Source organism: Nerophis ophidion, linkage group LG08 (assembly GCF_033978795.1).
Source record: "Nerophis ophidion isolate RoL-2023_Sa linkage group LG08, RoL_Noph_v1.0, whole genome shotgun sequence".
In the NCBI taxonomy this organism is placed as follows: domain Eukaryota; kingdom Metazoa; phylum Chordata; class Actinopteri; order Syngnathiformes; family Syngnathidae; genus Nerophis; species Nerophis ophidion.
The window spans coordinates 26,479,022-26,500,914 of record NC_084618.1 but is presented as its reverse complement, the minus strand read 5'-3'; the positions used below and the strand labels follow the sequence as shown (position 1 = coordinate 26,500,914).

Below are 21,893 nucleotides of genomic sequence, written 5' to 3'. Positions count from 1 at the left end.
TAAATATACATTACAACAGGGGTGCCCAAACTGTTTTCCACTAAGGGCCACGGAGAAGCAAATCAGAGGATGCGGGCCATTTCAGTAGTTCTTCAAAACCAGTATGATATATAGATATTTAAAAAAAACAAACTGAAACATTTCATTTCAGTAGAATGCTAACATTAGAAAGCTAACAATTGTGCCGCGGGATGTCACGCCAAATTTCTTCCCCCCTTACGAAAACTTTCCCCCCGGAAGACATTTGGCGTGACAGCCCCTCTAATACCTGAAGGACCCCAATGAGGGTGGAAGAACCTTAAAGCAGCCCACACAGCTGCCTGTTTTAAAGCATTATAATTGGCTGATTGTCATTGGTGAAAAATAACGGTGAGGAAAAAATATTAGCATTCCAGCATGCTAATCTTTCAAGTTATATTTGCTTCGCTAATTTTGCAGCTGTATCCTTTAAAGGGGAACATTATCACAATTTCAGAAGGGTTAAAACCAATAAAAAATCAGTTCCCAGTGGCTTATATTATTTTTGGAAGTTTTTTTCAAAATTTTACCCATCCCGGAATATCCCTAAAAAAAGCTTTAAAGTGCCTGATTTTCGCTATCAGTGAAGCCATCGTCCATTTTCCTGTGACGTCATCCAGTGATGCCAATACGGATAGCACAGCAATATATAGCGACATTAGCTCGGATTGAGACTCGGATTTCAGCGGTTTAAGCGATTCAACAGATTACGCATGTTTTGAAACGGATGGTTGGAGTATGGAGGCAGATAGCGAAAACGAAATTGAAAAAGAAACTGAAGCTATTGAGCGAATAGCTATTGACGCTATTCGGCCATGTTTTCCTTAGCATCGCCGGTAAAATGTGCAGACCAACGATCGGAAGTTTCGCATCTTGTGACACTGGATCAACTTAAATCCATCGATTGGTAAGTGTTTGTTTGGCATTAAAGGTGGGTGGAGGGAAACGCTGGATGAAAATATAGTTTCAAATGTACATACAGCTAGCCTAAATAGCATGTTAGCATCGATTAGCTGGCAGTCACGCCGCGACCAAATATGTCTGATTAGCACATAAGTCAACAACATCAACAAAACTCACCTTTGTGATTTAGTTGACTTTATCGTTGGAAATGCATCTGCTTTGAGTGTCGCAGGATATCCACACAATCTTGCCATCTCTGTAGTAGTATAGCTTTCGTCGGTAAAGTGTGCGGAACAAACGACTGACCATTTCGTCGGCTTTCCCCCTACCCTCGTATTTTGAACACATTTCGTCCAATTTCTTGCCACTTTCGCATCTTTGGGCCGGTGGTGCAACTTGAATCCCTCTCTGTTAGTGTTGTTACACCCTTTGACAACACACCGACGAGGCATGATGTCTCCAAGGTTCCAGAAAATAGTCGAAAAAACGGAAAATAACAGAGCTGAGACGCAGTGTTTGTAATGTGTTTGAGAAAATGGCGGCTTTATCACCTAGATGACGTCACGTTCTGACGTCATCGCTCCGAGAGCGATAAACAGAAAAGCGTTTAATTCGCCAAAATTCACCCATTTAGAGTTCGGAAATCGGTTAAAACAATATATGGTCTTTTTTCTGCAACATCAAGGTATATATTGACGCTTACATAGGTCTGGTGATAATGTTCCCCTTTAAGAGTCATAGAACTTTGTATTATCACGCCCTCATTGGGGTACTTCAGGCATTAGAGGGGCTGTCACGCCAAATGTCTCCCGGGGGGAAGGTTTTTGTAGGGGGGAGGAGAAATTTGGCGCAACAGGGCCATTAAAAAACTTAGCTCTGAACCGAAAATCGCCCCTGTGACGCATATCGGACACGTTATTTAGATATTTTTTAAAGAACTTAAAAATTGTATTTCAGTACTATTTCAAGTAAATGTTGAAGATCCAAAGCCGAACTGAAACGCTAGCGTCAAGATAGCGTCAAGTATCACGAAATATGAACAAAGGGAACTACAAAAGCTAGTATGCTAACAGTACTATGCTAACATGTTAGCAATAGCATTCATACAGTTAATAGTGAAATACCAAAATAAATGATGCTGAGGTTAAATTAGCAAATGTAACATGCACCAGGCACCAAAATGTATTAATCTGAGGTGTGTACCTGAAAAAATGGTTTAAAATGCTAGCATGCTAACGTTAGCATGTGTCAAGTGACAAAATATTAGTAAAGGTGCTTCCCTGCAAAATTATCTAAAAAAAAAATAAATTAAAAAGTTAGCATACTAAAGTTAGCATGATTACAGGTATCATTTGTCAAGTAACAAAATATTTGACACTGAGGTGTATACCTACAAAATAGCTAAAAAAATAATAGCATGTTAACAGGTTTCATTTGTCTAAAAACTAAATATTTGACACTGTGGTGTATACCTACAAAATAGCTAAAAAAACGTTAGGATGCTAACAGGTTTCCTTCATCAATGTTTGACCCTGAGGCACAAAATTAACAAAAAAGCTAGCATGCTAATATTAGAATGCTAACAATTGTGCCATTAAAAAACTTAGCTACGATCCGAAAACGGCCCCTGTGACGCACTTTGGATTTGATATTTAGACATTTTTTTAAAGAACTTAAACATTGTATTTCAGTAGAAATTTTATGTGAATTCTGAAGACCCAAAGCCGAACTGAAACCCTAACATTTAGCACGCCGGCCAGATAGTGTCAAGTATCATGAAATATGAGCAAAGTGAACTACAAAAGCTAGCATGCTAACATTACTATGCTAACATTTTAGCAATAGCATTCTTACAGTTTACAGTGAAATACCAAAATATATGACGCTGAGGTGGAGCCCTGTTAAATTAGCAAACAAGCTAGCATGCTAAATTTCACATGTGCCAGGCACCAAAATGTATTAATCTGAGGTGTGTACCTGAAAAATGGTTTAACATGCTAACGTTAGCGAAATATGAGTCAGGTGTATACATGCAAAATTAACTAAACAAAAAAAAAGTTAGCATCCTTAAGCTAACATGATAACAGTTATTTGTCAAATAACAAAATATTTGACACTCAGGGGGGTCCAAAATTGCTCTTTCAACATTTTGAGTTGCAGATAAATAAACTTTGATGACTTGATCAAGCTTTTCTGACGCAATAATTTCCATCCAGCATCACGTCACAGCTGTCTACTGTACTTTTTTTTTTAACTAACCCTTCTTGTTGTCTTGCAGGCGTTTCCGCCTTCTTCGAACATTGTCCCAAGCTTGTGGGTAAGAATAAACTCCTCTTTTATTGTATAAACACGCACAATCCATGACCACTCTGGCTTTCATCAACATCAATATTTATCTAGTGTTTTGAAAATTACCTTTAAAAAAGGTAATTAATTACAGTTACTCGTTACTTTGTCCCAAAAATGGTTTGAATTACTGACAAAACGACTCTTTAATAAGTACTTATTTCCATTTACATTTACACCCTGCACAAGTTTAATCCAGATTGAAAAGTGATTGAAAGGGTGATAATTGATTAGCCTTTTTTGTACTGAATTCAGGTGTGTAGTTTTCTCTGAAGTAAAGTGAATTATATTTATATAGCACTTTTCTCTAGTGACTCAGTGCTTTACATAGTGAAACCCAATATCTAAGTGTGGGTGGCACTGGGAGCAGGTGGGTAAAGTGTCTTGCCCAAGGACACAACGGCAGGTACTAGGATGGCGGCAGCGGGGATCGGACCTGGAACCCTCAAGTTGCTGGCACGCCCGCTCTACCAACCAGGTCATTCCGTGTCAATATTTGCCTGTACTTTTTTGATTGATGCATTTTTTTCTTTTTCTATTTTATCTTGTGGGAAAGAAAGAGGAAGGGGATTGTGGGGTAATCATTTTGCAATGCAGTCTGCTGAAAATGATGGACAGCGCCACTCTGCATAGCAACTGACGCTGCGGTCAAAAGTGGAATTGCCACCAAACACATTCTAAAAACCCCGTTTCCATATGAGTTGGGAAATTGTGTTAGATGTAAATATAAACGGAATACAATGATTTGCAAATCATTTTCAACCCATATTCAGTTGAATATGCTACAAAGACAACATATTTGATGTTCAAACTGATAAACATTTTTTTGTTGTTGCAAATAATCATTAACTTTAGAATTTGATGCCAGCAACACATGACAAAGAAGTTGGGAAAGGTGGTAATAAATACTGATAAAGTTGAGGAATGCTCATCAAACACTTATTTGGAACATCCCACAGGTGTGCAGGCTAATTGGGAACAGGTGGGTGCCATGATTGGGTATAAAAACAGCTTCCCAAAAAATGCTCAGTCTTTCACAAGAAAGGAGGGGGCGAGGTACACCCCTTTGTCCACAACTGCGTGAGCAAATAGTCACACAGTTTAAGAACAACGTTTCTCAAAGTCCAATTGCAAGAAATTTAGGGATTTCAACATCTACGGTCCATAATATCATCAAAAGGTTCAGAGAATTAGGAGAAATAACTTCACGTAAGCGGTATGGCCGGAAACCAACATTGAATGACCGTGACCTTCGATCCCTCAGACGATATTGTATCAAAAACTGACATCAATTTCTAAAGGATATCACCACATGGGCTCAGGAACACTTCAGGAAACCACTGTTACTAAATACAGTTGGTCGCTACATTTGTAAGTGCAAGTAAAGCTCTACTATGGAAAGCGAAAGCCATTTATCAACAACACCCAGAAACGCCGCCGGCTTCTCTGGGCTCGAGATCATGTAAGATAGACTGATGCAAAGTGGAAAAGTGTTCTGTGGTCTGATGAGTCCACATTTCAAATTGTTTTTGGAAATATTCGACAGTGTGTCAAATCCAGACCAAAGGGGAGGCGAACCATCCAGACTGTTATCGACGCAAAGTTCAAAAGCCAGCATCTGTGATGGTATGGGGGTGCATTAGTGCCCAAGGAATGGGTAACTTACACATCTGTGAAGGCACCATTAATGCTGAAAGGTACATACAGGTTTTGGAACAACATATGCTGCCATCTAAGCGCCGTCTTTTTCATGGACGCCCCTGCTTATTTCAGCAAGACAATGCCAAGCCACATTCAGCACGTGTTACAACAGCGTGGCTTCGTAAAAAAAGAGTGCGGGTACTTTCCTGGCTCGCCTGCAGTCCAGACCTGTCTCCCATCAAAAATGTGTGGAGCATTATGAAGCGTAAAGTACGACAGCGGAGACCCCGGTCTGTTGAACGACTGAAGCTCTACATAAATAATTTGTAAATCATTGTATTCTGTTTTTATTTACCTCTGACACAATTTCCCAACTCATATGGAAACGGGGTTTGTAAGATATCCGACACGCTGCTGCCGTCTGTCAGTTAAAGTGGGTAGTGCGTCCCTGAATGTGTCACGTTTCATGTGTCAAGTAAACCTTGGCAAAAGGAGTCTTTCTTACTGTTTACATTTTTGTTGGTTTCTGGTTTGGGGGGGTGGAAAAAAATGACATTTGACATGTGTTTGGTTATATTTCTAGACTGTATATGTAAAAAAAATCCAACGAACAAATGAAATCAGTGCCTAGTGGTTAGAGTGTCCGCCCTGAGATCGGTAGGTTGTAAGTTCAAACCCCAGCCGAGTCATACTAAATGCTATAAAAAAGGGGACCCACTACCTCCCTGCTTGGCACTCAGCATCAAGGGTTGGAATTGGGGGTTAAATCAGCAAAAATGATTCCCGGGTGTGGCGACCGCTGCTGCTCACTGCTACCCTCACCTCTCAGGGGGTGAACAAGGGGATTGTTTAAATGCAGAGGACAAATTTCACCACACCTAGTATGTGTGTGTGTGTGAGAGACAATCATTGGTACTTTAACTTTAACTTAACTTTAAACGAGCAAACAAAAACAAAAATACAATTACGCCTGCACTTCCTGTGCATACAGGAAGTGGATGCACGACACCTTTTGGCAAGTCCTAGTGCGCTCTGTTCTCTCGTGTGGACGAGTCCTCTCATGAAGAGCACTTCCCGCACTTTGAGTGACAAAAAGTTGACTGGAAAAAAAAAGGAAACTTTTGCTTGTCACTTTAGTCGTCCATTCAGTTTTTCCTCCTGTCATCTTTCTTGCTCAACTTTTAAGTCAGCTGTGCCTTTCCATTGCCCCCCCACCCCCACCATCCACCCCCCGCCCACACAACCACCGCTATCAACCTCATCCCACACCCGCCCGGCCATAAATATCCGTGCCTTGACACTGTGCCGTGTGGGTGGGCACAGCATGCCAGACATCAAGTCCGTAAATCAATGACGTGGGCTCGGTTTCACTGGAGTGTTTAATGATGACTTATTAATAATCAATCTAATAATCAATCCTCAATTTTAATTCTTCATGTTTGTAGTAGCCATACTTTTCAAAAATGGCCGCCGCTTTTATACCTTTTAATATTACGCGAATATGATAATAAATATATTGAACTACAAACCCCATTTCCATATGAGTTGGGAAATTGTGTTAGATGTAAATATAAACGGAATACAATGATTTGCAAATCATTTTCAACCCATATTCAGTTGAATATGCTACAAAGACAAGATATTTGATGTTCAATCTCATAAATTTGTATTTTTTTCTGCAAGTAATAATTAACTTTGAATATCATAGCTGCAACACGTACCAAAGTAGTTCGGAAAGGGCATCTTAACCACTGTGTTACATCACCTTTTCTTTCAACAACACTCAACAAACTTTTGGGAACTGAAGAAACTAATTGTTGAAGCTTTGAAAGTGGAATTCTTTCCCATTCTTGTTTTATGTAGAGCTTCAGTCGTTCAACAGTCCGGGGTCTCCGCTGTCGTATTTTACGCTTCATAATGGGCCACACATTTTTAATTGGAGACAGGAAAGTACCTGCACTCTTTTATTCACAAAGCCACGCTGTTAAAACACGTGCTGAATGAGGCTTGGCATTGTCTTGCTGAAATAAGCAGGGGCGTCCATGAAAAATACGACGCTTAGATGGCAGCATATGTTGTTCCAAAACCTGTATGTACCTTTCAACATTAATAGTGCCTTCACAGATGTGTAAGTTACCCATGCCTTGGGCACTAATGCACCCCCATACCATCACAGATGCTGGCTTTTGAACTTTGTGTCGATAACAGTCTGGATGGTTCACTTCCACTTTGGTCTGGATTTGACACGATGGTCGGACGTGCCCGAAACATCTCTCTGGGGAGGCGTTCGGGTAGCATCCTGACCAGATGCCCAAACCACCTCATCTGGCTCCTCTCTATGTGGAGGAGCAGCAGCTTTGCTTTGAGCTTCTCACCCTATCTCTAAGGTAGAGCCCTGCCACCCGGCGGAGGAAACTCATTTCGGCCGCTTGTACCTGTGATCTTGTCCTTTCTGTCATAACCCAAAGCTCAGGACCATAGGTGAGGATGGGAACGTAGCTCGACCAGTAAATGGAGAGCTTTAGGGACGGCGTGGCGCAGTGGAAGAGTGGCCGTGCGAAACCCGAGGGTCCCTGGTTCAAATCCCGCCTAGTACCAACCTCGTCACGTCCGTTGTGTCCTGAGCAAGACACTTCACCCTTGCTCCTGATGGGTGCTGGTTGGCGCCTTGCATGGCAGCTCCCTCCATCAGTGTGTGAATTTGTGTGTGAATGGGTAAATTTGGAAGTAGTGTCAAAGCGCTTTGAGTACTTTGAAGGTAGAAAAGCGCTATACAAGTACAACCCATTTATCATTTATTTCCAAAAACAATTTGAAATGTGGACTCGTCAGACCACAGAACACTTTTCCACTTTGCATCAGTCCATCTTAGAAGATCTCGAGCCCAGAGAAGCCGGAGGCGTTTCTGGATGTTGTTGATAAATGGCTTTTGCTTTGTATAGCAGAGCTTTAACTTGCGCTTACAGATGTAGCGACAAACTGTATTTAGTGACAGTGGTTTTCTGAAGTGTTCCTGAGCCAATGTGGTGATATCCTTTAGAGATTAATGTAAATTTTTGATACAGTGCCGTCTGAGGGATCGAAGGTCACGGTCATTCATCGTTGGTTTCCGGCCATGCCGCTTACACGGAGTGATTTCTCCAGATTCTCTGAACCTTTTGATGATATTATGGACCGTAGATGTTGAAATCCCTAAATGTCTTGCAATTGCACTTTAAGAAACGTTGTTCTTAAACTGTTTGACTATTTGCTCACGCAGTTGTGGACAAAGGGGTGTACCTCGCCCCATCCTTTCTTGTGAAAGACTGAGCATTTTTTGGGAAGCTGTTTTTATACCCAATCATGGCACCCACCTGTTCCCAATTAGCCTGCACACCTGCGGGATGTTCCAAATAAGTGTTTGATGAGCATTCTTCAACTTTATCAGTATTTATTGCCACCTTTCCCAACTTCTTTGTCACGTGTTGCTAGCATCAAATTCTAAAGTTAATGATTATTTGCAACAAAAAAAACCACACACATTCACACACTGATGGAGGGAGCTGCCATGTCAGGCGCTTACTACAACCCATCAGGAGCCACGGTGAAGTGTCTTGCTCAAGGACACAACGGACGTGACGAGGTTGGTAGAAGGTGGGGATCGAACCGGCAACCCTCAGGTTGCTGGCACCGCCGCTCTCCCAACATGTTCACAAATACAGTATGTATTTGTGAACATTAATGTATCCACTTGACACGTATGTATGAATGTAAGGCTGCACAAAAAAGCTATTCACATCAAAATCGCAATTATTCTTCATCACGATTTTAAATTGATGAATCATTTGAAAAAAAATTAATGAAAAAAAATATTTATGCAACATATAAATTAATTAAAAAATAAATACATATATATAAAATACCCAAAACCAGTGATGCTGGCACGCTGTGTAAATGGGAAATAAAAACAGAATACAATGAATCCTTTTCAACTTCTATTCAATTGAATAGACTGCAAAGACAAGATATTTAATGTTCCATATGAGAAACTTCATTTTATTCTATTTTTTGCAAATAAAAATTGCAGCAACACATTGTAATAAGTTGACACAGGGGCATTTTTACCACTGTGTTACATGGCCTTTCCTTTTAAAAACACTCAGTAAACTGGGAACTGAGGAGACCCATTTCTGAAGTTTTTCAGGTGAAATTCTTTCCCATTCTTGCTTGATGTACAGCTTAAGTTGTTCAACAGTCCGGGGTCACCGTTGGGGTATTTTAGGCTTCATATTGCGCCACATATTTTTAGTTTGAAACATGTCTGGACTACAAGCAGGCTAGTCTAGTACCTGCACTCTTTTAATATGAAGCCACGCTGTTGTAACACGTGGCTTGTCATTGTCTTGCTGAAATAAGCAGGGGAGTCTAGATAACGTTGCTTGGATGGCAACATATGTTGCTCCAAAACCTGTATGGACCATTCAGCATTAATGGTGCCTTCACAGATGTGTAAGTTACCCATGCCTTGGGCACTAATACACCCCCATACCATCACAGATGCTGGCTTTTGAACTTTGCGCCTGTAATAATCCGGATTGTACTCTTCCTCTAGTCTGGGGGACACGACGTCCGCAGTTTCCAAAAACAATTAGAAATGTGCACTCGTCAGACCACAGAACACTTTTCCACCTTGCATCAGTCCATCTTAGATGAGCTCGGGCCCATCGAAGCCAGCGGAGTTTCTGGGTGTTGTTGATAAATGGCTTTGTATAGTAGAGTTATAATCTGCATTTACAGATGTAGCGACCAAATGTAGTTACTGGCGGTGGTTTTCGAAAGTGTTCCTGAACCAATGTGGTGATATCCTTTACTTACTGATGTCGCTTTTTGATGCAGTACCGCCTGAGGGATCCAAGATCACGGGCATTCAATGTTGGTTTTCAGCAGTGCTGCTTACGTGTATATATATATATATCCATCCATCCATTTTCTACCGTAGGTCCCTTTTGGGGTCGCGGGGAGTCGTTGGAGCCTATCTCAGCTGCATTCGGGCGGTAGGCGGCGTACACCCTGGACAAGTATGTGTGTATGTACGAACTACCATTTTCAAAAAAATTCTGTCAATTCACAGAATTCCTGGTTTTCCAAAGCCCTCTTTTCACCTCTTCCTTGAAAGTTTTTTTTAACCGTTTCAAAAGATTCCTCCTAGTTTGGACAACAAGCGCTCTTATTTTTTTCCTACAAATTACCGCTTTACTTCGAAATTCGAGGAATTCCAAAATATTTCTCAGTTTAAACTGTTACTACGGCAACATTTTTAAACGGATTCAAAAAATTCCAACACCAACCCATTCGTATCATCTCGGAAAATTATGTTAGCATTGATATCTCAAAAATTTCCCAAATTTCCGAAAAATTTTCCAGGAATTCCCCATTCAAATGAATGGACGTACTTATGGTTCTACGATGCCGAAATTCGCAAAATGTTGCGCCATTTTTTAAACCCGATTCCAACCCATAAATCATCCACCCACATTTCAAATATCAAACGCAAAATATGTTTTCCCTTTCCCCAAATTCCTGGTTTTCCTGGATTTTCCCGGATTGTTTTCCTAATTGACAATGAATGTGCATTATACAATCTACCGAATATCCCACAATTCTCATGCGATCCGAACCGTCCCAACATCCACACACTCCACTCACCCTGGACATTCAAGCCAGCATGTTTCCCGGTTTTGAAAATTTGGCTCGGAATATTCCCTGATTACCAGGAATTCCCCCGCATTGACAATGAATGGGCAATATTATTCAAGTTACTCCATATTACAACCGATTTGAACCGTTCTAACATCCACACACTCCACTCACATTTAAGCCAGCATGTTTCCCGGTTCCAAAAATTCCCTGATTACCCGGAATTACCAGAAATTTACCCTCCATTGAGAATTAACAGGCAAAGTACAAACTACTGCATATCCCACATTTTTTATCCGATTCGAACCGTTCCAACACTCCATTCACATTCAAGCCCGCATGTTTCCCGGTTCAGAAAATTCCCTGATTACCTGGAATTACCAGGAGTTACTCCCCATTGACAATGAATGGGCAAAATACAAACCTCTCCATATCCCACATTTCTCAACCGATTCAAACGGTTCCAACATCCACACACTCCACTCAAATTTAAACCAGCATTTTTCCCAGTTCCAAAAATTTCCTGATTTTCCGGATTTACCAGGAATTCCCCTCCATTGAAAATGAACAATACAAATACAAACTACTGCATATCCCACATTTGTCATCCAATTCGAATCGTTCCAACATCCACACACTCCACTCACATTCAAGCCAACGTGTTTCCTGGTCCGAAAATTCCCTGATTACTTGGAATTACCAGGAGTTACTCCACATTGACAATAAATTGGCAAAATACAAACCTCTCCATATCCCAGATTTCTCAACCGATTTGAATTGTTCCAACATCCACACACCCCACCCACATTTAAGCCAGCATGTTTGCCATTTCAAAAATTCCCTGATTTTCCGGCATTACCAGGAATTCCCTTCCATTGAAAATGAACGGGCAAAATACAAACTACTGCATATCCCACATTTCTCAACCGATTCGAACCGTTCCAACATCCACACTCTCCAAACACATTCAAGCCAGCATGTTTCCCGGTTCAGAAAATTCCCTGCTTACCCGGAATTACCAGGAATTATTCCCCATTGACAATGAATGGGAAAAATACAAACATCGCCATATCCCACATTTTTCAACCAATTTGAAGCGTTCCAACATTCATACTCTCCATTCAAATTTCTACCGGCATGTTTCCCAGGTCCAAAAATTCCCTCATTACCCGGCATTACCAGGAATTTACCTTCCATTGAGAATGAACAGGCAAAGTACAAACTACTGCGTATCCCACATTTCTCATCTGATTCGAACCGTTCCAACACTCCATTCACATTCAAGCCAGCATGTTTCCCGGTTCAGAAAATTCCCTGATTACCTGGAATTACCAGAAATGACTCCCCATTAACAATGAATGGACAAAGTACAAACATCTCCACATCCCACATTTCCCAACCGTTTCAAGTCGTTCCAACATCCACCCACTCCACTCAAATTTAAACCAGCATTTTTCCCGGTTCCAAAAATTTCCTGATTTTCCGTATTTACCAGGAATTCCCCTCCATTGAAAATGAACGGGCAAAATACGAACTACTGCATATCCCACATTTGTCATCCAATTTGAATCTTTCCAACATCCACACACTCCACTCACATTAAAGCCAACATGTTTCCCGGTCCGAAAATTCCCTGATTACCTGGAATTATCAGGAGTTACTCCACATTGACAATAAATTGGCAAAATACAAACCTCTCCATATCCCACATTTCTCAACCGATTCGAACCGTTCCAACAACCAAACACTCCACTCAAATTTAAACCAGCATTTTTCCCCGCTCCAAAAAATTCCTGTTTTTCGGAATTACCAGGAATTCCCCTCCATTGAAAATGAACGGGCAAAATAGGAACTGCTGCATATCCCGCATCTTTTATCCGATTCGAACCGTTCCAACATCCACACACTCCACTTACATTCAAGCCAGCAAGTTCCTCGGTTCCAAAAATTCCCAGATTTTCAGGAATTGTCCACCATTGACAATGAATGTGCAAAATACAAACCTCCATATCCCACATTTCTCAACCGATTTGAACCGTTCCAACATCCACAAACTCCACTCACATTTAAGCAGCATTTTTTCCCCGGTTCCAAAAATTTTCCGATTTTCCGGATTTACCAGGAATTCCTCTCCATTGAAAATGAACGGGAAAAATACAAACTACTGCATATCCCACATTTGTCATCCAATTCGAATCGTTCCAACATCCACACACTCCACCCACATTTAAGCCAGCATGTTTGCCGGCTCCAAAAATTCCCTGATTTTCCAGAATTACCAGGAATTCCCCTCCATTGAAAATGATCGGGCAAAATACAAACTAATGCATATTCCACATTTGTCACCTGATTCGAACCATTCCAACATCCACACACTCCACTCACATTTAAGCCAGCATGTTTCCCCGTTCCAAAAATTCCCTTATTACCCGGAATTACCAGGAATTTACCCTCCATTGAGAATGAACAGGCAAAGTACAAACTACTGCATATCCCACATTTCCCATCCGATTTGAACCGCTCCAACACTCCATTCCCATTCAAGCGAGCATGTTTCCCGGTTCAGAAAATTCCCTGATTACCTGGAATTACCAGGATTGACTCACCATTGACAATGAATGGGCAAAATACAAACATTGCCATATCCCATATTTTCTCAACCAATTTGAACCGTTCCAACATCCACACACTCCAATGACATTTAAACCAGCATTTTTCCCGGTTCCAAAAATTCCCTGATTACTCAGAATTACCAGGAATTCCCTTCCATTGAAAATGAACGGGCAACATCCAGACTGCTGCATATTCCACATCTTTCATCCGATTTGAACCGTTCCAACATCCACACACTCCACTCACATTCAAGCCAGCATTTTTCCCGGTTCTGAAAATTCCCTGATTACCCGGAATTACCAGGAGTTACTCCCCATTGACAATGAATGGGCAAAATACAAACCTCTCCATATCCCACATTTCTCAACCGATTCAAACGGTTCCAACATCCACACACTCCACTTACATTCAAGCCAGCAAGTTCCTCGGTTCCAAAAATTCCCAGATTTTCCGGAATTACCAGGAATTATCCACCATTGACAATGAATGTGCAAAATACAAACCTCTCCTTATCCCACATTTCTCAAACTCCACTCACATTTAAGCAGCATTTTTCCCCGGTTCCAAAAATTTTCCGATTTTCCGGATTTACCAGGAATTCCTCTCCATTGAAAATGAACGGGAAAAATACAATCTACTGCATATCAATCAATCAATCATCAATCAATGTTTACTTATATAGCCCTAAATCACTAGTGTCTCAAAGGGCTGCACAAACCACCACGACATCCTCGGTAGGCCCACATAAGGGCAAGGAAAACTCACACCCAGTGGGACATTGGTGACAATAATGACCCAGTGGGACGTCGGTGACAATGATGACTATGAGAACCTTAGAGAGGAGGAAAGCAATGGATGTCGAGCAGGTCTAACATGATACTGTGAAAGTTCAATCCACAATGGATACAACACAGTCGCGAGAGTCCAGTCCAAACACAGCAGCGAGAGTCCCGTTCACAGCGCAGCCAGCAGGAAACCATCCCAAGGGTAGCGGACCAGCAGTGCAGAGATGTCCCCAGCCGATACACAGAGGGACATAGAAGAAAAAGAAAAGAAACGGCAGATCAACTGGTCTAAAAAGGGAGTCTATTTAAAGGCTAGAGTATACAAATGAGTTTTAAGGTGAGACTTAAATGCTTCTACTGAGGTGGCATCGCGAACTGTTACCGGGAGGGCATTCCAGAGTACTGGAGCCCGAACGGAAAATGCTCTATAGCCCGCAGACTTTTTTTGGGCTTTGGGAATCACTAATAAGCCGGAGTCCTTTGAACGCAGATTTCTTGCCGGGACATATGGTACAATACAATCGGCAAGATAAGATGGAGCTAGACCGTGTAGTATTTTATACGTAAGTAGTAAAACCTTAAAGTCACATCTTAAGTGCACAGGAAGCCAGTGCAGGTGAGCCAGTACAGGCGTAATGTGATCAAACTTTCTTGTTCTTGTCAAAAGTCTAGCAGCCGCATTTTGTACCAACTGTAATCTTTTAATGCTAGACATGGGGAGACCCGAAAATAATACGTTACAGTAGTCGAGGCGAGACGTAACAAACGCATGGATAATGATCTCAGCGTCTTTAGTGGACAGAATGGAGCGAATTTTAGCGATGTTACGGAGATGAAAGAAGGCCGTTTTAGTAACGCTTTTAATGTGTGCCTCAAAGGAGAGAGTTGGGTCGAAGATAATACCCAGATTCTTTACCGTGTCGCCTTGTTTAATTGTTTGGTTGTCAAATGTTAGAGTTGTATTATTAAATAGAGTTCGGTGTCTAGCAGGACCGATAATCAGCATTTCCGTTTTTTTGGCGTTGAGTTGCAAAAAGTTAGCGGACATCCATTGTTTAATTTCATTAAGACACGCCTCCAGCTGACTACAATCCGGCGTGTTGGTCAGCTTTAGGGGCATGTAGAGTTGGGTGTCATCAGCATAACAGTGTAAGCTAATACCGTATTTGCGTATGATGTCACCTAGCGGCAGCATGTAGATGCTGAAGAGTGCAGGGCCAAGGACCGAACCCTGGGGAACTCCACACGTTACCTTAACGTAATCCGAGGTCACATTGTTATGGGAGACACACTGCATCCTATCAGTAAGATAAGAGTTAAACCAAGACAGGGCTAAGTCTGACATACCAATTCGTGTTTTGATACGTTCTAATAAAATATTATGATCGACGGTATCGAAAGCAGCGCTAAGATCGAGGAGCAGCAACATAGATGACGCATCAGAATCCATCGTTAGCAATAGATCATTAGTCATTTTTGCGAGGGCTGTCTCCGTGGAGTGATTTGCCCTGAAACCGGATTGAAAGGTTTCACATAGATTGTTAGACGCTAAGTGTTCATTTAACTGCTCCGCAACAATTTTTTCAAGGATTTTTGAAATAAAGGGAAGGTGAGACACCGGTCGGTAGTTTACCATGAGGTCAGGATCGAGGTTAGGTCTTTTAAGAAGAGGATGAATAACCGCTTTTTTGAATGCTAGGGGAACAGTGCCCGAGGAGAGTGATAAGTTTATAATATTTAGCACTGATGGACCTAATAATACAAAAAGCTCCTTGATCAGTTTCCCAGGAAGAGGGTCAAGTAAACATGTTGTCTGTTTTATTCCATTTACACGTTGTAACAATTCCTCTAATGTTATTTCCTCAAAACGAGAGAAACTATTTTGGAGGGCAGTATCCGCCGTATATACCATCGTATCAGTGTTAATAGAACCCCGTTGTAGCTGGGACGCATTGTCTTTAATCTCCTTTCTAATGACTTCAATTTTCTTACTAAAGAATTGCATAAAGTCATCAGCTGAGTGGGTTGAGCTACTGGAAGGAATCCCTTGTTGGGTTAGCGATGCTACCGTACTAAACAAAAATTTAGGATCGTTTTTATTACGGTGGATGAGATTTGAGTAATATTTAGCTTTAGCTAAGGTAAGCATGCGTTTATAAGTTATTAAACCATCACTCCATGCTTGATGGTGCACCTCAAGTTTAGTCGTGCGCCATTTGCGTTCCAGCTTTCTACATAATAATTTCTGAGCTCTAGTTTCTTCTGTAAACCACGGGGTGCGCTTTTTTGGAGCCTTTTTTAACTTTAGCGGTACTATGTTATCAATGGTTTCGCGCAGGGCGTCGTTAAAGTTGTTAGTGAGGTTATCAATAGAGCCCACATACTTTGGGAATGGTGCCATTACCGAGGGCAGTAGGTCAGCAAGAGTTGTCGTTGTGGCCGTATTAATGTTGCGGCTGCTATAGCAGTTATTATTATTATTAGTTTGACGAACATGCGTCCGAACCTCGAATTTTATAAGGTAATGATCGGACAATACTTTAGTATACGGGAGTATCGTAACTTTGGAAACGGTGATACCCCTGACAAGCACTAGGTCTATCGTATTACCGTTGCGATGCGTGGGTTCATTTATTATTTGTGTGAGACCACAGCTATCAATTACAGTCTGGAGCGCTACGCACGGTGGGTCCGATGGGGTATTCATATGGATATTAAAGTCCCCCATTATGATTATATTATCGGCGTGTGTCACTAGATCAGCAACGAACTCTGAGAATTCATTAATAAAGTCCGAATAGGGCCCTGGGGGGCGGTAGATAACATCCAATTTCCAAGTTCCAATTCGAATCGTTCCAACATCCACACATTCCACTCACATTCAATCCAACATGTTTCCCAGTCCGAAAATTCCCTGATTACCTGGAATTATCAGGAGTTACTCCACATTGACAATAAATTGGCAAAATACAAACCTCTCCATATCCCACATTTCTCAACGAATTTGAACCGTTCCAACATCCACACACTCCACCCACATTTAAGCCAGCATGTTTGCCGGCTCCAAAAAATCCCAGATTTTCCAGAATTACCAGGAATTCCCCTCCATTGAAAATGATCGGGCAAAATACAAACTAATGCATATTCCACATTTGTCACCTGATTCGAACCATTCCAACATCCACACACTCCACTCACATTTAAGCCAGCATGTTTCCCGGTTCCAAAAATTCCCTTATTACCCGGAATTACCAGGAATTTACCCTCCATTGAGAATGAACAGGCAAAGTACAAACTACTGCATATCCCACATTTCCCATCCGATTCGAACCGTTCCAACACTCCATTCCCATTCAAGCGAGCATGTTTCCCGGTTCAGAAAATTCCCTGATTACCTGGAATTACCAGGAATGACTCCTCATTGACAATGAATGGGCAAAATACAAACATCGTCATATCCCACATTTCTCAACCAATTCGAACCGTTCCAACATCCACACACTCCAATGACATTTAAACCAGCATTTTTCCCGGTTCCAAAAATTCCCTGATTATTCGGAATTACCAGGAATTACCTTCCATTGAAAATGAACGGTAAAAATACAAACTACTGCATATCCCACATTTCTCATCCAATTTGAAGCGTTCCAACATCCACACACTCCACTCACATTCAACCCAACATGTTTCCCGGTCCGAAAATTCCCTGATTACCTGGAATTACCAGGAGTTACTCCACATTGACAATAAATTGGCAAAATACAAACCTCTCCAGTGTGAAGCGACCGGAATGAGAATCAGCACCTCCAAGTCCGAGTCCATGGTTCTCGCCCGGAAAAGGGTGGAGTGCCATCTCCGGGTTGGGGAGGAGACCCTGCCCCAAGTGGAGGAGTTCAAGTACCTAGGAGTCTTGTTCACGAGTGGGGGAAGAGTGGATCGTGAGATCGACAGGCGGATCGGTGCGGCGTCTTCAGTAATGCGGACGTTGAATCGATCCGTTGTGGTGAAGAAGGAGCTGAGCCGGAAGGCAAAGCTCTCAATTTACCGGTCGATCTACGTTCCCATCCTCACCTATGGTCATGAGCTTTGGGTCATGACCGAAAGGATAAGATCACGGGTACAAGCGGCCGAAATGAGTTTCCTCCGCCGGGTGGCGGGGCTCTCCCTTAGAGATAGGGTGAGAAGCTCTGCCATCCGGGAGGAGCTCAACGTAAAGCCGCTGCTCCTCCACATCGAGAGGAGCCAGATGAGGTGGTTCGGGCATCTGGTCAGGATGCCACCCGAACGCCTCCCTAGGGATGTGTTTAGGGCACGTCCAGCTGGTAGGAGGCCACGGGGAAGACCCAGGACACGTTGGAAAGACTATGTCTCCCGGCTGGCCTGGGAACGCCTCGGGATCCCCCGGGAAGAGCTAGACGAAGTGGCTGGAGATAGGGAAGTCTGGGCTTCCCTGCTTAGGCTGCTGCCCCCGCGACCCGACCTCGGATAAGCGGAAGATGATGGATGGATGGATGGCAAACCTCTCCATATCCCACATTTCTCAACCGATTTGAACCGTTCCAACATCCAAACACTCCACTCAAATTTAAACCAGCATTTTTCCCCGCTCCAAAAATTTCCTGATTTTTCGGAATTACCAGGACTTCCCCTCCATTGAAAATGAACGGGCAAAATACGAACTGCTGCATATCCCGCATCTTTCATCCGATTCGAACCGTTCCAACATCCACACACTCCACTCACATTCAAGCTAGCATGTTTCCCTGTTCTTAAAATTCCCTGATTTCCCCGAATTACCAGGAGTTACTCCCCATTGACAATGACTGGGCAAAATACAAACCTCTCCATATCCCACATTTCTCAACCGATTCAAACGGTTCCAACATCCACACACTCACATCACAAGCCAGCAAGTTCCTCGGTTCAAAAAAAATTCCCTGATTTTCCGTAATTACCAGGAATTTCTCCCCATTGACAATGAATGGGAAAAATACAAACATCGCCATATCCCACATTTCTCAACCAATTCAAAGCGTTCCAACATCCACACTCTCCACTCACATTTCTACCGGCATGTTTCCTGGTTCCAAAAATTCTCTGATTACCCGGAATTACCAGGAATTTACCCTCCATTGAGAATGAACAGGCAAAGTACAAACTACTGCATATCCCACATTTCTCATCCGATTCAAACCGTTCCAACACTCCACTCACATTCAAGCCAGCATGTTTCCCGCTTCAGAAAATTCCCTGATTACCTGGAATTACTCCCCATTGACAATGAATGGGCGAAATACTAACTTCGTCATATCCCACATTTCTCAACCATTTTGAACCGTTCCAACATCCACACACTCCACTCACATTTCAGCAGCATTTTTCCCCGGTTCCAAAAATTTCCAGATTTTTCCGGATTTACCAGGAATTCCCCTCCATTGAAAATGAACGGGAAAAATACAAACTACTGCATATCCCACATTTCTCATCCAATTCGAATCGTTCCAACATCCACACCCTCCACTAACATTCTGTGACGTTTGGTTGGCATAGTGGTGAAGCGGGTTGCGTTCTCTCGTGGATGCAGCGGAATGGAACACAGCGTTGAGGTAAGAATGATGATTTATTAAACTACAAAATCTAACTAAGAACAAAAGCACTTGCACTATAGGCCCTAAGACAAAACTAACAGAACTAGCATGTGAGCTAGAAGGAACAAAATACGCTAGCATGCGAGCTAGGGAAACAAACAAACAAAATAGCATGGAAGCTAATCGAGTTCAAGAGGGTATTTACCACAATGCGGGATAGCGACGTCACCTGTTGCATCGAAGGCAAGTTTTACACTGCGAGGCTGAATGGCAAACAAAGGCAGGCATGAGAAACACAAGGTAGGTGACACAAATACGTAACTAGGCAACGGAACAAAACAGGAAGTGCCACCAGGAACTAAGGAAGTCAAATAACAAACAGGATGTGATATACAAAACAGAACAAAACCAGAATATGCCATGATCCGAGTAGCGGATCATGACACATTCAAGCAAACATGTTTCCCGGTCCGAAAAATTCCCTGATTACCAGGATTTACCAGGAATTACTCCCCATTGACAATGAATAGACAAAATACAAACTTCTCCATAACCCACATTTATCAACCGATTCGAAGCGTTCCAACATCCAAACACTCCACCCACCCCGGACATTCAAGCATTTTAGCTTCACTCGTGCGTGGCGGCGGTTTGGGGGCTCGCCCACGTAGGTCATTCACTCGCCATTCCTGCCGGAATTGTAGATTCTTGTAATTTATATGCATTTGAAATAGTTCTTAAATGTGTTCTTCTCTGGCTTCAGTATATTTTCCAAGAAAAATGTATTTGTTTTTGTACTATTGGACCTTTTGTGACGGACTACTATCAAAAAACCGAGACTACGTTTGCCGTTACACACTTGGTTGTTTACTGTGAACTTTGATCGGCGACGACTAAATGAAAATAATGTCGTCTGACGAGCTGCAGCCCTGCATGTTCCAATCACTGTGATCATGCTTGCACTGATTGATTGATTGACCTCCATGATTAACGAGCAGGTCACTAGCGCGGACACAAATACGAAATATAAAGAACTTTTAAAAAAATACGGCCGGTGCTGCAGGTCCAGACGTTGTGGACGTGGTCCGGCATGGGTCTCCATGTCAGGTCCGGCCCCTCAGCGCCAGCAGCCCTTGGGTTCACGCGGGCCGTCAGTCCACCGCCATTTGAATCAATCAGGGGAAATTATTTATTTTGGGCTTCCCCCCCGGCCCCCCTGCCGCATGTGCCCCGCTAATGAGTGTCAACGTGGGGGGGCTATGGCACTTGGACTGCAGACACCTCGCCTGACAAGCGCAGGGCTTCAGTCAACACCCGTCACGCCGACGGACGCCGGCCGAAGTGACATTGGCCGCTCCCTCGTTTGCTCTGCAGCCTTTTTTACAACTTTCTCCGTCAAAGACCAAAGTTGAGCATTTAAAAAAAAAAAAAAAAAAAAAAAAAGGGAAATGGAAGGTTGTTGGTTTGAATCCTTATTTGATCAACAACACCCGGATAGTTACTTTGAAGAAAAACGGCAATTTTTTCGGACTTTTCTTTATCATTCGAAATCCCCCCAAAAAAAAGAAAAAAAAAAAAGGAATTAAGAGGTTGTTGGTTTGAATCCTCATTTGATCAATAACACCCGCGGATAGGTTACTTTGAAGAAGAACGGCTATTTTTTCTGACTTTTGTTTATCATTTGCAATCCTAAAAAAAAAGGAATTAGGAGGTTAGGAGGTTGTGGTTTGAATCCTCATTTGATCAACACGCGGATAGGTTACTTTGAAGAAGAACGGCTATTTTTCAGACTTTTGTTTATCATTCGCAATCCTAAAAAAAAAAAAAAAAAAGGAAGTAGGAGGTTGTTGGTTTGAATCCTCATTTGGTCAGCAACACCCGGGTAGTTACTTTGAAGAGGAACGGTTATTTTTCGGACTTTTGTTTATCATTCGCAATCTAAAAAAATAAAAAGAGGAGTTAGGAGGTTTTTGGTTAGAATCCTCATTTGAGCAACAACACCCGGATAGGTTACTTTGAAAAAGATCGGCTATTTATTCGGACTTTTGTTTATCATTTGCAATCCAAAAAAAAATGAACAAAAGGAATTAGGAGGTTAGGAGGTGGTGGTTTGAATCCTCATTTGATCAAAAACACCCGGATAGGTTACTTTGAAGAAGAACGGCTATTTTTTCGGACTTTTGTTTATTTTTCGCAATCCAAGAAAAAAAAAAAAAAAAAAGGAATTAGGAGGTTAGGAGGTTGTTGGTTTGAATCCTCATTTGATCAACAACAAACATGTTGTTGATCAAAGTATGTTACTTTGAAGAGGAACGGCTATTTT

General features: G+C 42.1%; 1 long non-coding RNA gene across 1 annotated transcript in view; it reads left to right on the top strand.

The window, feature by feature from the left end:
• LOC133557566 (uncharacterized) overlaps positions 1 to 21,893 on the top strand; it is a 79,055-nt gene that overhangs the window by 34,470 nt on the left and 22,692 nt on the right. The window contains exon 2 of the long non-coding RNA XR_009807795.1: positions 3,200 to 3,238. This is a non-coding gene — a long non-coding RNA (uncharacterized LOC133557566). The remainder of the gene's footprint in view (positions 1 to 3,199; positions 3,239 to 21,893) is intronic.